The 15,877-nt window shown below is 36.6% G+C and overlaps 1 long non-coding RNA gene across 1 annotated transcript in view; it reads right to left on the reverse strand.

The window, feature by feature from the left end:
- Window positions 1-1,477: 1,477 nt before the first annotated feature.
- LOC116962801 overlaps window positions 1,478-15,877 on the reverse strand; it is a 167,912-nt gene continuing 153,512 nt past the window's right edge. Inside the window, exon 4 of the long non-coding RNA XR_004407826.2 lies at window positions 1,478-1,556. This is a non-coding gene — a long non-coding RNA (uncharacterized LOC116962801). The remainder of the gene's footprint in view (window positions 1,557-15,877) is intronic.

Genomic DNA, 15,877 nt, shown 5'->3' on the forward strand with positions numbered 1-15,877 from the left:
ACTCAGAATAAACAGCTAATATTTTTTCATTGTCCATTGTTCAAGGCTTGTTATTTTGTTTAGCTAATCATCTTATCAGTACCTCTTGCCTTCTGCACTAAATTAAGTCTCCTCTTGACTTTACATAATCTGAACAACATATAAAAATATACAGTGAAAAACCTAGAAGTTTTCAGCTCAACTTTCAATACAGAAAAGTTATAATCATATTATTGGTCATGACAATGTTCATTTTTGTCTCAGAAGCATATCCTGTAACTTGAAAAAGTAGACATGAGTTGATAAAAAAGACCTAAACCATCTATTTTGCATGAGTGCCTGTTAAATTATTCCCCCTACACAAATACTGTGAAATATCATTCATTTTATACATAGAATATCTATTAACTTAATACAAGGCAACAGGACACATAAATAGCTAACTTATCTGTCATATGGCTGCACAACAGAATGAGATAATTACAGTAGCTTTTCCTTCGTTTACTGTAAAACATGAAAGGTTTTTGTTTGTTTGTTTGTTCCTATTCAAATACAGTTGTGGAGAACACAAGGTCAGAAGCAGAGCTGAGTATGTCCAAGGTTGTTCATGCATTCAGGTTTAACTGGGTTGGAGCTACAAAATAATTTTCTCCCATGCTGAGCTACAGAAATTTAAAAATATTTTTGCTTTCTCTCATACCTTGAGGGGTTAGTTGCTCACTGCACAGGTTCTCATGACAGTTTTGTCTGACAAATTCCTTCTTGCTGCTCCATCAACCTAGGACATCAGTGATCCCCTTCATCATTTTCATTGCCACTCCATAGCTTTTCTAGCTTTTTGCATTAAGGACTGAAGTTTGCTATAGAGTTTCTGTGTCTATACTGCAGCAGGAGTACGCAGGGGGAAGCAGCAAACTGCCAGCTCCTGCAGACTTCAACTTAAAGTAGAGGGAAGACAAGTACAGACACAAACAATCTTCCTGTTCAGAATGGCCTTTGGTTTCTGCCCTGTACAAAGAGTTCCCAATGGCAAAAAGCACATAAGCTGTCTGTTCAGGTACTTTAAGTTGTCACAGGTACTTACGCCATTTTCCACATCATATTCTGATCAAGACTGATTACAGTGCTGTGTAAATTATCAAAGATGTTGTACATATACAATTAATTCTGGAGAAAGTCAGTTGCATAAATGTAAAAACATCTGTGTGAACACAACACAGCCAGGTTAATAGGAAAAAAATCCAGATGTTTTACTCCTGTCTTACCTGTAAATCATTTTCTGCTTGAGAAAATTAAACTGCAGCTGTGTTCTTGTGCCTACCTTTCCCTGCTGAAGCACTTTAATGGTCCATCTGACAATTTTTACAGCACCCCATCCTATTTCAGTAAGTCAACCCCTATAGTCTCTGTTGCCTGCTGGCTATATCCCTTGTTTGTACATCTGGTTAGCTTTTCATGCAACAATCCACACCACTTCAGCAATACCTTGAATATCTTACCTGAAGGGAAGAGAACACCTCCTTTGCACCTAACTGTTGCACTGCTTCCAAAACAGACAAATCTCAGACATTCTTACTCTACAGGGAAAAAAAAAAAAAAAATTACAAAAAAAAAATGTTACAAATTTTGTAAGACAAGGCACAAAAAAGAACATTGTGACTATGGCACTGCCTGAGCTAGGCCAAAATGCAAGTGCTGTACAGCTGCAATTGGGATATGGGAATTTGAAGCAGAAGTGAAGGAAGGAGGACCATACTTTTAAGACAGAAAACACATGTCTAACCAGACTCCAGCTCCCAAACCACAAAGAGCTGGACAGGATGCTAGAATACAACTTAATTTCATGTCAACATGGGCAACAGTCATAAAAATATCTGTACTGGGACTAATGATTCTTTTTGAAGAATGGACCTGGCATCAGAAACTTTCGTTTGCTGGAAATCTGTTTGGGCAGTACATAAATCATTCAGACTGCTTTAACCCTCTTCCATCTCCACTGACTGCTAGAGAGGGGGAAGTTTTCCAGTGCCACAAGGGTAGAGAATGCTAAATAACTGCTACCTTGTTTTCGTGGTGCACATCAAACCATACACACGCAGTTGCAGACGAGCTCTGCCTGTTTTCACAAGAGGTGGGTATGAACTAGATTCTATTCTGACTTCAATTTTCACACGCTGCTTGTGAGTCTCCTACCAGTTGCTCAAAACTGTAACCAGTGCTTTGACTAAAGATGCCTTCTTTCCTCTAACATCTGCCTGGTTAAAATGAAGCCCTCTGTGCCCCCCCATCTCTGCCACCACCCTCCCCACACACACACTTTGCATGACCAATGCAGGAATCTTGCCACCGTGACTCTTCACAGAGGAGTCAGGTCATTCTTGCTACCCTCAGTGCTGCCTTCATTATCTGCCTTGCACATGACCTACTCCTTACAAACAGCACGTACACACACACACACAAAAAAAGACAGAAAACATTACATAGAATGTGGGTTTGGAGAACTTGGTAATATGATTAAAAAAAGACAACCAAAATGAGGATAAGGTAGGGAATTAAAGAAAAAGTCAGTGAACATTTATGGTGTGTACAATGACATTGTTAAAATATCTTCAATTTTGTAAAGGTAAAAATCTGTGGAATTATTTTTTAAAACAAATCCTAGAATTTTTTTTTTGTTGTTTATTTGTCTAGGATCAATACATATATTTAAAAAGCTTTTTTAATGTATGTATAACTTTAAAAGTTTTTTTTTTATTTTCCCCTTTCTCCAGTAAGGCTTTTATCAACATCTTTTCTCATTTAGACCGAGCCATATAATAGTAATTTCTAAAGCATAAACAGCCAGCAATCTACAAATGCAAATTAGCAGGATACCATCAGCCTTTTTCCCTTAAAACCCTGAATTATTCTGCACAACACAACACAACACAATGATGTCTGAACACGTTGCTGGCAACATGAAGTGGAATTTTAGAGACAGAAAGTGTATGAGCCATAGTATCACATGAAAGGACTATTATTTTGCTGTTTCTTCAGTAGGCAGGTATAGTCTTCTGGACAAGTAAGAAAAACCCCAGTGTTATTTTAGTGAACAACATGGATATGTACCCTTACAAGACTCTACTTGCCTTTCTCCTGTAGGTATATGGGATTTACTCCCATGGATTAGTGCAAGGCTGCCTGAAGAACATTAGATGTAATCACCAACCTGACCTCATCAGAAACTGTATTCCCTTTCTCCCTCAACCTGTGCCCTTCTAATGTCATTAATTAGATATCTGGCCTCATGCAGCCTCCTTAATGATAAATGTAATGCAGTGCAGCGGCAAAACAGGATAAAGACCACATCTATCAGCTCTGTGGGCAAACAGGATGAAAAGTGAAAAAAGGATTTTCTGTCTTCAGGGAAGACACTCTAAAAGCAGCAATACAAAACCTGTGTCATGGAAACAAAAAAGCACTCCAAAACCACCACAACAAAATACCTTCATGCCTTTACACCAAAAAAAAAAAAAAAAAAAAAGAAACAAAGGAGAAAAACCTCCCTTATTTGCTACCACTGACACTAAACAGCACAGCAGGACTGCAGCAGGTGGGTTTGTTTAACACCCTCCTCCCCAGAATATGAATACTTGCCAGTACACGTTAACTCTGAGTGGAGGGCAAAGCCAGGCTTCTGAGAATGCACCCAGCTTAGAGAAAGCGGTCTTTACCAGGATGTTTCCACTGTAAGAAAGGAAAGTAAGTTCACAGCAACCCCAGAGGAAGGGTTTGCAATGTACAGACCAAATGCTGAGGACAAGGAAGTTTCTGATACAGGGAAAGGCTGGCATGCACAAACACGAGCACATATGCAGAGGACAGGAAGAGAGTCATGTCATTGCCCTGATAAAGGAACAGATTTGGTGCAGGGAGTGGTGTGAATGGTGCTTACAGCAGCTGAGAAAGGGACAGGGAGTCCTACACTGCAACAAACTGCAGATGTTACTTAGCCAATGCCAAAGATGCCGCTTGCTTTACACACCCAGCTAGAGGTCCTTATGGTCTATCCAGATGCAAGGGTACGCTTCAACCCCATCCCGGGTGGGCAGCTGATCACGAGGCTTGCGAGGCACAGCAATATCCTGTTCTCTTTAGTTAACTCCTATGTCAGCATGGAAATGTATTTAACTTAGTTAATTGCTATGTTAATTTTTATTAGTTAATTGCTATGTCAGCATGGAAATCATGATGCTGCAACCTAGACAGACCTGCTGTCCTGCCTGCTGAATGCCCTCATAATGAATGATTCCTTGTCATCCTCATTCTGACATCTCATTGAGTTTATTTTATTTTACTTTATTTTATTTTATGTTATTTTCATTTTTTATTTTCCCCACTATTCCACTTTATATGCACAAAGTCCTAACAGCTCCTATGGAAGCATTATATTTTTAGGTCAGCCACATAGATCAATGTAATAAACATGGAGCCTCAGATTTTATTATTCAGACATCAAAGTGCATTTGGTTTTGAGCACAGGATGCCAATGAATTAATTCCAGGTTACTAAAAGCTAAATGTACATGCACTGAAAGATGTGTGCATGAACAGAAAACAGATACAAGCAGATCTTGTTTAAGATCAACGTGTCTTCCTACAACTTCAAACACTGTCATGGGTCATCAGGTCTTACTCTAATATTAAAATACTTGAGGATAAACAAGATTTTCTTTAAAACTGTCTTGCTCTCTCTCTCTCGTCAGCAGAGGCACACTGTGCTCTATTCCACATAAATCTGAAGCTGTTCTAGAACGTCTGTGATATAAATAATGTTTCCGTGGTCAGAATAAACTTTTTTTTTTTTTTTTTTAATTCATTAAATACTGAGGTTCAGTTAATTTTTTGTTTCTAAAGGTACTTCTAATGAGAAAAATTACAGTGTTCACAAGTTGAACAGATATGTAACTCTTCAAAGTTTTAGCACATGTACATAATTTTAAATTTTCTCATTACATCTACTGATTTAAACAGGAACATTCCTAACACATTATCTTAAGCATGAGTGGTCACTGTAGCACAAGGCCCCTGAACAATAGTCTATACTAGAAATGCTGTGCATTGCAATAATCGGATTTTCAAATGTCAGTACCCCACAGAACAAGTAATATTCTCTCCATTAAGTCACAGCAAAAAAGTAAGTCTGACTCATTTTAGCCATATTTTTAAAGCACTCTTTTAGGTATCTCCCTCTGTTACCTAAAAAGCAGATTCGTGCCAAGCAAGCAATAAACCAATCTTAACACACTCAGGAGAGAGATTGTATTCATACAGGCCTGGGTACTCGGTGGACTTCTCCACAAATCAAGCACTCCAACAGCAGGTTTTGTTGCTTCTTTTATACACAAAACTCAGAGGGTAGTACTTTTCCAAACATGCCTATTAGATACCAATTTGTTGGTGATTAACATAAAATTATAATACGGCTTACATAATGCTTCTACTAGTATGCACGCTCAGGGGAAGGGTTTTAACCTGGGCAGGGGTCTTTGACCGGTGGGTGTGGTTTTTAGTATTGTAATGAAAGCAGTTCACTTTCAGGACACTTAACAGTTTCACTGCCAAGTTAATTAATCGAATAGTCACTTTGCCAGGTTGTCAAATAACTCATCCTCAACTATTCTCATTATGGTTCAGGATGTTCTGCTTATTGTCTAAGCTTTGGAGATCAAAGTCTATCCTTTATGAATTTCTTATTGCTAATCAAGGTTATCTTGACCACGCTTCAAAGTCCCAATCGACCAAGCTTCAAAACCTCGTAATTGTTTCCATATGTGCAGTAACTATACCTACTAGCACAATTATTAACCATTTCGACTAGCAAATGTGAAGTATACTATATCACCTCAGTGAAAGAATTTGTGAAGAGTTTTGGAGAAACATTAAAAAAATATCACTTTTAATGTTTTGAAATCATGCTCTTTTATTTTTTTTCAACTTCATAGCATTTTGAACACACATAAGGAAGCAGATCAAATTAAAATACTTGCTGCTTTCTCCCTGCACTGATATATGCTAAATATAATACACCACATATGACATGATAATGGATTCAAGGTAAAGAATGGGAGAATAGTGCCAGTTGTGCAACTGCCTCAAAATACACAGGGTATTGTGTGAACTAAAGAATGACATTTGCTACTATTCTTACCATAAATGTTATAGTTGCAATTTAGTACTATACTGACACAAGGCACTGCATCGTTTTATGTTTCTAACACGAAATTATAACTTTTCCAGGTAATTGCTGTACAGTCGTATTTCTCTTAGGTTCGCAGATAAGGCATTTATGTGTATTAAAAAAGCATTATTTCACCTATTATGGCAAACTGATGAACAAAATTAGTATGCTAATTTCAACACTGGAAAAGTTTAAATGAAGGCTATTAATCCTTTACATAAAGTCTAGAGTCATCTATAAATGCCTATTCATATTTTAAGGATACATCTTTTAGAGGTGGAGACAAGATTTTTCTATTTCATTTTGGAACTTACAGAACATAATTATTCTCAGCCTCAGGTCACTCCTAGCTTCCTCCTCATGAATCTCTATAAAACTGAAATATGCTTTTGACCATTAGCAAATAGTAACAGAGACAATGTAGTATTTATTTTTCTTCCTTCTGAGTTGTTTAAACAAGAAAAACAAAAAATATTTGCATGTAAGGTCAAGGGCACTTTTTTGTTTAGCATTTCTTTTTTTTATAATTCCCAATAAGACTTTGAGTAATAATGTTATTCCTGTGAAAAGCATAAATCCAACACAAGTAATACTTTTGGAATTTTACAACAGTAATTGGTACTCTGAAAAACAAACAGGTTAAACAGAAAATTAGGTATATATTGGAAAGTACACCATAGTGTATGCAGCTATCACATTGCAATGGCTTCAGAGTTGCTTCAATAAGTTTAAAGTTGACAGATGCATTGTTTTTTCTCATGAAGACTAATATTTTTCTATCCTTTTAATTTTTATAAACATAAATACAAATATTAATCATACCACAATAATGTAATTACTTTTTCTTTTGGAGCCCTAATTGTTGCTAAAAGTATCTCTAATCCTTTTACAAAATCCAAACATAAACAGGTTTTAACTCACAGATCAGTTTTTCTCAGAAGCTGAAGACAATATAAAAGAATTAAGACAATATAGAAATTACGATGTTGAAAAAGTATTTCTACAGGATATTCAAGGAAGACAGAACTTGATTATAAGATACAGCAATGTGAAAACTAAAAAAAGTTATACACATTTTTGAGTATGTGTAAGGTCATGATATTAGACAGTGTAAACGTTTGTGGTCACTAAAGGAGAGTGTCTAAATCTAAGCTTCCTTTATCTTAAATATAATTTTCAGAACAGATGCATGAAATATTCCCAATTATATAAAGGAAATTATCTTGAATCTCCAACCCACCATGTGAGATCTACTAGCCCTTTCAAAATATCTTTTTTGCTTTTTTGCTTGTTTCTTTCAATTAGGCAGAGATGGAAGAAATCTAACAAATACAATGGTGCAGAAACCCCAGAAATTACTTCTTCCTGCTATTGAGCAAGGTGTTTTATTTGATTGTGGAAATTGGATTTCCTTTTTTTCTGTTTTTACCTCATGCTTTCTGATGTTTATCTTTCTAGATCTCCTTGGTTTTATTCTGTTGAAAAACATAATGCATTTGCAATTACTAAATTTTTCCACCCAAGTTAAAACATATATATGCTTTTTCTCCTTTCCTTTTCCTGCTTGTAATGTGGACAACTGAAAGCAGTTGAGCTAAGACAAAACTTTTCCTTAATCAAAAACTCACAGCCTCTGGTATTCTTTCATTATCGGGATTCATCGTCTGTAATCATCTTTAGTTCTCAAACCCAGAGGGTACAGGATAACAAGAGTTAAGTGAGTTGCTTAGGGAAAAATTCTTCTAGGAGTAAGTCAGTCTAGTTGTCAATATTGAAAAGATAATCTAATAATCTATTATTCCACAGAGATTCATATTTTAATTTAACTTGGCTAATTAGACCTACAACTCTAAGGATCTGCAAATCCTTTAATGCCATTGATGGTAGAAATCTGTCTGAAAGTAAAGCTGTGACATTATTTTGTCAGAGATTTAGATCATCTCTTTGTCTTCTAAATGTTTAATGCCAAAAAGCAAGTCCTTTGAGGAAGCGTCATCTTCTACCTCTCCCAAAAGAAGGTCAAAATAGGTCTCCCATTAGGTTCCTTAGAAAAGAGTCTAATACAACTGTGAACATAAAGATCCATTTATAAATTGGTCAAAGACCAGGAAGCTGACATAAGAAATTCATTGATGGATTATTAAAAACAATTAAAAGTAGTATTTTGATATGGCCTTTCAAGTTCCTCTTAAATATATATTTCAGGTAAAGAGGAATGACAGTTTCCACTCACCAGCTTTTGAAAACAGGTGTTTTGAACTTAATTAGCCATCTTTCTTTCAAACCTGTTAAACACCTTATTATATTAATTTATCTCATTTCAACTTTCAAACAGAACAGAATAGAGCAAAATATTTCAGCTGGAAGGGACCCACAACAATCATCTATCCAACTGCCTGACCATTTCAGTGCTGACCAAAGCTTAAAGCATGCTGTTACGGGCACTGTCCAAATGTCTCTTAAACATGGACAGGCTTGGGGTATCAACCACCTCCCTAGGAGGCCTGTTCCAGTGTTTCACCAAGCTCTCGGTAATAAATGCTTCCTAATGCCCAGTTTGAACCTCCCCTGGTGCAGCTGTGAACCATTCCCATGCACCCTATCACTGGATCTGAAGGAGAAGAGATCAGCACCTCCCTCTCCACTTCCTCTCCTCAGGAAGCCGTAGAGAGCAAGGAGGCCACCTCTCAGTCTTTTTTTCTCCAAACTAGACAAACCCAAAGTCCTTAGCTGCTCCTCATAGGACATTCCTTCCAGCCCTTTCACCAGCAATGTCTTTTGAGAACCCCTTACTACTGACTGACTGATGGCCCCGACAGGTCCATCAGAAGACTAGTACTTTAAGAGGTGGGAGAGAAAAACCCAGGCCAAGGGCATCTGCTTTGACAAATTACTTGTAGCTCACAAAAACCAACCAATCAACAACACCCCCCCTCCCCACCCCCCCAAAAAAAAAAAAAAAAAAAAAAAAAGAGGAAAATGGAAAAGGAAAGGGAAATGGAAAGGGAAAGGGAAAGGGAAGAAAAAGGAGAAAATAAGTCAGTTCCTTTCTCCTTTGCTTCCCTCACTTGCAGCCACCAGTGACTACAATCAGTCACTAAATTGAATGGCTGACTGCAGTGCTCTCTGCAACCTGTAACACCACTGTTATTTTACCCAAATTTACTCCCTTGAATGCAAACTTGCCCAAAGATAACCCAGTGAATCAGAGGAGACAGTTTCAGAGTAACTGCCTGCTTTCTTATGTTGATTTAAATTTTAATAACCACCTAGGACTAGATGCCAGAACGGATCCGTGCAGAGTTAAGTGTGGGGCTTGCAGTATGTGTGGGTGGTAGTTAAAGGAACAGGGAAATGACAAAATTTCACAACAGACCTTTTGCTAACATTTCTTTTGGAAGCAACAGAAAGCAATCTTCTATAAACGGCAGAAGGGATTATGCCAAGTGTGGATGCTACAGTTAGTCAGCAATAGACAAAGCAGAGGTGTCAACCCCGTTTTGAAGTCAGAATCTCAGGCTATGCTTGAAAAAGAAGTAGTGGTCAGTATTTCCCATGAAACATAATTGCAGCATTATTTTTATGGAAAAGACTAGGAATACACATATATCCATATATATATGCTAACTTATTACTAAATGTTTTGGTTTTTTTTTTTTTTTTTTTTGGTAAATACACAACATACTAAAATTTCAGTCTTGTAATTTAGAAAGATTACATATTATTATTAATCTAATTCATTACCACAAGTCACATATATTTAACTACATGCAGTTACAAAATCCCCTTGATTATTTCTTATTCTATATGACTTTTCTGAAACTGTTGTTTCCTTTCAGTAATCAGCATGAGGAAATAATATTCACAGGATATATACTGAATTTGAACAGTGAACTCATCAGGTGCATCTTCTACTCAGTATCAATGAACAGTAGTGCATATGGGCCCTGTTTTCAGAAATGTTCTCTACAACCCAAGTTGGATAAGTGAAGCACGAAATCCAGCAAGTTTTACTGTTTTCTGACAACAGTTGTTCAGCAAAAGCCAGAAACTAGAAATCCGCTCATTCCTTCATCTTTCACAGCTGGTGTATGTATTATCCAATTCTGAAACCACTTAAAAGCATACTAAAGGAAGACTCCCAGGGTCACGATATCTTCTAAGGTTATATGGCAGGTTTTTTAAAGTCTCAGAGCTAAACCTGTTCTTAGGCAGCCATCTCAGTAGCTATACATTACATAGTTAAGAGTTAAACAAGTGGTTACATGCTATGATGAATGAGTAGACAGGGACATTCGGTTCAAAATCAATAAAAATGATTTGTCAGATGAACTGACAGATGAGACACGTCATGAAAATAATGTGCCCGTGCTCAGTGGTCAGTGTCCGTTGTGGGTTGCAAGAAAGGCTTGGTATATCATACTGACTGCCTATAAATAAATGTAACTTTCTTCTTTGAGGCTATCTGTATTACCCTCAGCCCTTTACTGACAATCATCTTTAGCTGTGCAGTAGCTCTAAGGAAACTTAAGATGGAATACAGGAGGTAGATGTGCAAGCAAGGCAGGCTGATAAATCCAAATAGGCTGCTGCTGCACCTTGGAGACTACCAGCTTTGGACTGAAAGTCAAGTTCAAAATCTGTGGGTTTTATAACCGTGGCCATGATTCTGTATTCTGAACAGTACACTGATTTCAGGCACCAGCTGACTCAAATGGAGCCCTTTTGAATGCATTTCTGGTCAATGCTTCCAGTTCAAAGACTAACTTGTTTCTGCTTACCTTCTCCCCAGGTTTCTTCCCTTCCTGGAGGTAAATACAACTTAATGCCTCATGCAAAACAAGCCTGACGAGTCATCCTAGTGATGTCCTGCTGTAATATATAGAAATCCTACATCTGAGGACGTCATATTCAATTTGAAACATTTTAAGGTCTACAGGTTGGAAGGAATGAAATACATGTTTCAGATTTTGCAAAGGAAAACATAAGTGAAGAATGGTAAAAATAAAATATGGAATGGACAAAGGGTCTCAAGCAATTATTAATATGCTGCCTGGAAACTGTAAGTAAATGAGTTGTCTAATGCCTTGTGAATGAAGCAGAAAAATATTGGTCTAGAAGCAATGCAAAGTTTTTAGGTGTAACGTAAATGTGGAAAAATCATCAGTTTTCAATTAAGAAGTCTCTTATTATGATTCATTATGACTGCATTTCAGGTCTTTTTGAATTGCTTTTGAATTCTTAATTTTACTAGGTTTCCCCTTAACATAGAGCTACTCTAAAAGTCTATTTGCTCTTTTTATTTCTCGATGTAGGTGCAAGTGACTGCACTTTGACTTGCACGCATAACTTATTTATTATAACTCTGATTAAATATTTAATGCTATGGATAGGTTATGGAAATTGTTACGAATTGCTGACAGCGTTGGGTGTTAACAGTCACTTGTCATCTAGGACAGATGTAAAGAACCATTAAATTCCTTTATGCAATTAGGCAGCTGAAGCAATAACTATTGGACAATTCTGACACAAGATACTGTCCTTCTTCCCATCCCCCTACACCATAGTTTTGGGAGGTAGCTAGGCCTAAAGATGTGGACAAGTTCAATTACTGTTTGGGGAGAATTAGTAAATTATTTCAGAGGACAAAGCAGAAATATGAAACATAGTAAGCAAGTACAAAACTGTCTCAAAAGGTATAGCAGCATGTCTCTGAAAAATTGTGATGGATATAGGAGGCCATAAACAAGGAATATTCTCTTTTCTGAATATTCTCTAAGTCAGGAATGTAGAATCTGGGAAGTTTCTTACACATACATTGTAAGAATTTTATCAGTGATATCTGATCCTAATTTTTTTTTTTGCTATTAACACTAATACACAAAGACCAAACTTTGGAAAACACTTCAAGTAGTCTGAGTTACACTATTTTTCTATTTCATTAGCCATTGTCCTTCTTGGGGGAGGGTCACCCTATTTTCCACTGACAAAACTGTTTAACAATTGGTTCTGTAAAATGTTACATACAGTTAAAAAATTAGGCATGGTGTTGTTACTTACCATGTGTCTGAAAGGAATAATGTCTCACAGACATGGAGTGAACCAGATGGTACAACAAAGGAAATTGGGAGTCATTAAATTGCAGAGAAGGAAAAAGATGTTGTGGAAGAAAATTAAAGAGCTAAAAGGCACATATGCCATGTAGAGCCAAAAAAAAATAAATAAAAAAAAAAAAAAGAAGCAGGGAAAATACTTTTGTATTTCCCTGTGAACAATTAAAGGCAGAAAGAGTGAAAAAAATTTTAAGATTTAATTTTGTTTTTTTGTTTAGGGGATTTTTTTGCTTTGTTTTGTGGACAGTTTTGCTAAGAGTTTTCTGAGAGTCAGTATCCGTTCAGATAAGAGGATCTTAAAAACTCTTCCTGTGAGCCATTTTGTTTCATTATTTTATTCTCAAAGAAGGAGTTGCTTATTTTCTCCTCCTTTGAAGAGGAAAAAGACGATCAACTACCAGATTTAAAAAATAAAAGAGAAAGTCTTTGAACTAAAATTAACTATGGTATTTCAAGATACTATTATTAAGTTGCAATCTTCTGTACCATCAAAGAAAAGAGTCAGTATAAACCCAGTATCACTTATTAGTTCTTAAGATTATCTGTAAATGTAAAGCGGGCATAAATCAGTACAGGTTATGAGCTGCTGCAAAGCTATGTTGATATACACTTGTCCCGCTCTCACCAACTGTTAAAATCTAGAAGTTATTTACTAAGATGGGTGGGTACAGCGTATAGAGAGCAACCTCTACTCCAAAACTTCTGCTCTAGGACACTCAGACACTTGACACTTGTACAAATTGGCACCACTCAGCCTGGGAACAAGGCACTCACCAAAACCTGTCACCACATCAGGTCCTGGATGGGAATTTGGCCCCTGCACATAGCAGCTCCACCTCCTCCACTCTTTCCGGGGAGGGCTACAGCTCCTTATAACTTAATTTGTCTATTGTTATTTTGTTTTTCTAGCTCCTATCAGATTATCTAGTAATTTAGAGCTGAGCAGATGTGATCATGGCCTCAGTTATTTAAGAGGTGCTTTTGGGTAGGCTTTACCCTACACCATCTCACTGTCCACAGATGATCAACAAAGCCAGTGAAGGAGGTATATAAAAGACATGTAGACGTGGTGTATAGGGACATGGCTTCATCATGGAGTTGGGAGTGTTAGGTTTACGGTTGGACTTGATCTTAAATGTCTTTTCAAACCTAAATGATTCTATGATTCTAAGAAATTGATAGACTCAACCGGTAACACATTAGACTCACTTCTATCTACATAATACACTTTTACTCAGGCAATTACGTCCAAATTTGGATAGTCCTAAAATTTAAGACTGTATTTCAAATCAAGCTTTAGGAAAGACACATGGGAAATAAAATATCCAAACAGCTAGCAATAGATACCTGAAAGCAAAAACCTCCTCCTTTATGTGGTAGAATGGAGTTTTTGTCCGAAGGATTCTAAAAATTCCATTCTCAAAAGAGGGCCTTATTCTGCAAGTATTAAATTAGGACCTTAGAAATTAAAAAAAAAAAAAAATCCTAAACAAAATATTCTTTCTGAAAGAAAAGCAAGTATCGAATTTAAGAAAAAAAATTTTCCATGGCTTTTTTTTTTACTATTTGTAATGTACTGAAACGTAAAAAGTATTTTGCAAAATCATTTCAGTGTCAGTGATGTTTTAACACTTCCTTTATCTTTTCTGCATGTATCACATTGATTTTTCTCAGTCTTAATCTTCCCCTCATTTCATAAGAAGCTTTTTCATTCCAGAGGCTTGCGTATAGAACAAATTGTCTGGGATTTCCAAGTTCCCACTTACTTTTCCTGTCAGATAGGCAACTAAGTTCTATGATTTCCTGAACTTCTGGACTATCTCTTGGAGCACCAAGCAGGATGGCCAGCATAGTATCAGGAAATTTGAGTGTCCTGACCATTTGTGGATTATCTTGACCTAACTCTTTCCATTTCAGGCTCCCATTGCTGAGCACTGGTAGTGAATCTCATCAACACTTGACAATTTGATCATAACTGTAAAGCAAATGGTAGTTGTCAGACTTGTTTTAACTGAAGTCTCTGAAATAGAGACTTACATCTCTTACAGATGATACATATTTTCCCCTATTTTTCTGACAAGACATAGATCTGAAATTTTTCAAGTCATCCCAACAAAGTGGAATTTCGATCACAAATTTTAAGTAGGGTATAGCATAAAAATGCTCATGTTTAATTCACTTTTCCATATAAATAATATCAAATTACATTTGCTTTGCCTTGACTTTTCTATTCATCTGCAGCTAGAACTCCATTAGAAAGCCCGTTCCTGAAGGAAAATAAATAAAGCTTAAAGATAGTAATTCTAATAAATTCAGAGTTCTCATAAAATTGGCTTCCCAAATAACGGCAACAATATTTTGTGTTACCTCTGCTTATGTGGATCATTGAAAAATTCTGTAGATATATAGGGGCTTAGTGATTTCCTTTTATATGTAGAGTTTGAACAACACGATTACAGTACCTGAACTTTGATTGCAAAGTGGTTTCAAACTATATGGGAATATTGTAGTTCAGAACTCATATATGACAACCCCTCCCCTCCACGCCCAACAAGAGCAGGAAAAGTATTAAGAGGGTATAGTTTCTGTACCAGGCAGGAAGATGACACATTTTGGAGGGTGAGAAAGTTACAAATGCAATCAATAATCTTCAACAGCCAAATCTGTAATTTAACATCATAAATGCTGATGATGTAGATTACCATAGTATTATACTAAGATGTTCAAGCTATTAATAGGAATACCAATCCAGAGAAGCTGATAAATACCTGCCCCCTCTGAAACATGATCTTATTGACAAGGATGGAGAAGGTTATGCAAATGATTAAATATGTAAATAAATAGATTTAATAAACAACATAGTTAAAGCTAAGACAGAAGTGTTGAATGAATATTCAGAAATGCTGAGCAATGAATGTGAAGTTGGAATATATTACCCAGTAAGAAGTAAAAAAGGATCTGGAAGTTGCACATGCTCACCTGCAACTCTGAAATTACTGAGAAAAGTGTATCTTGGCACTGTAGGACACATTTTCATTGTTAATTTTACCACATCCTGACAAAGACTAAGGCCTGCTGCCAATTCTACTATCCATCCATGCTGTAAAGTTCTGCCTCCCAATGACATTTCCCAACTTCAGATACACTTAGAAAATACAAATTCACTTTTATAATGTGTCCAGAGATAGTGACAGGAGGAGGGCTGCAGCTGTAGGAGCTTTTGTGTTGCTCCATGTGCTCTGAAAAGAGTGGCCCAGTCCACTGCTATCCTATAAATGCTTATCCCCAAGTTGTTTGGTTGGATGACAGACACAAGCACATGAAATTGGGAAATTAACCTGAAGCAAACAATCACCAAAGTGATCCAGTATCCTTCAGAGCACCGTGAAAGCCCATATGGTGTGGATAAAACTTGACTAAGCTAATTCTTTAAACACTGATCAAACACATTACAAACTGCTGCCTCTTTTACTTTGTGTGCTGCCTTTTAAAATTTAGCAATGGATTTGTTCCTGGGCCAGTCCATAATTCATAACAAGGTAACTTAATATGGATAGGAATGTCTA

The sequence above is a fragment of the Tyto alba genome, unplaced genomic scaffold (genome assembly GCF_018691265.1).
Source record: "Tyto alba isolate M040663 unplaced genomic scaffold, T.alba_DEE_v4.0 Super-Scaffold_23, whole genome shotgun sequence".
In the NCBI taxonomy this organism is placed as follows: domain Eukaryota; kingdom Metazoa; phylum Chordata; class Aves; order Strigiformes; family Tytonidae; genus Tyto; species Tyto alba.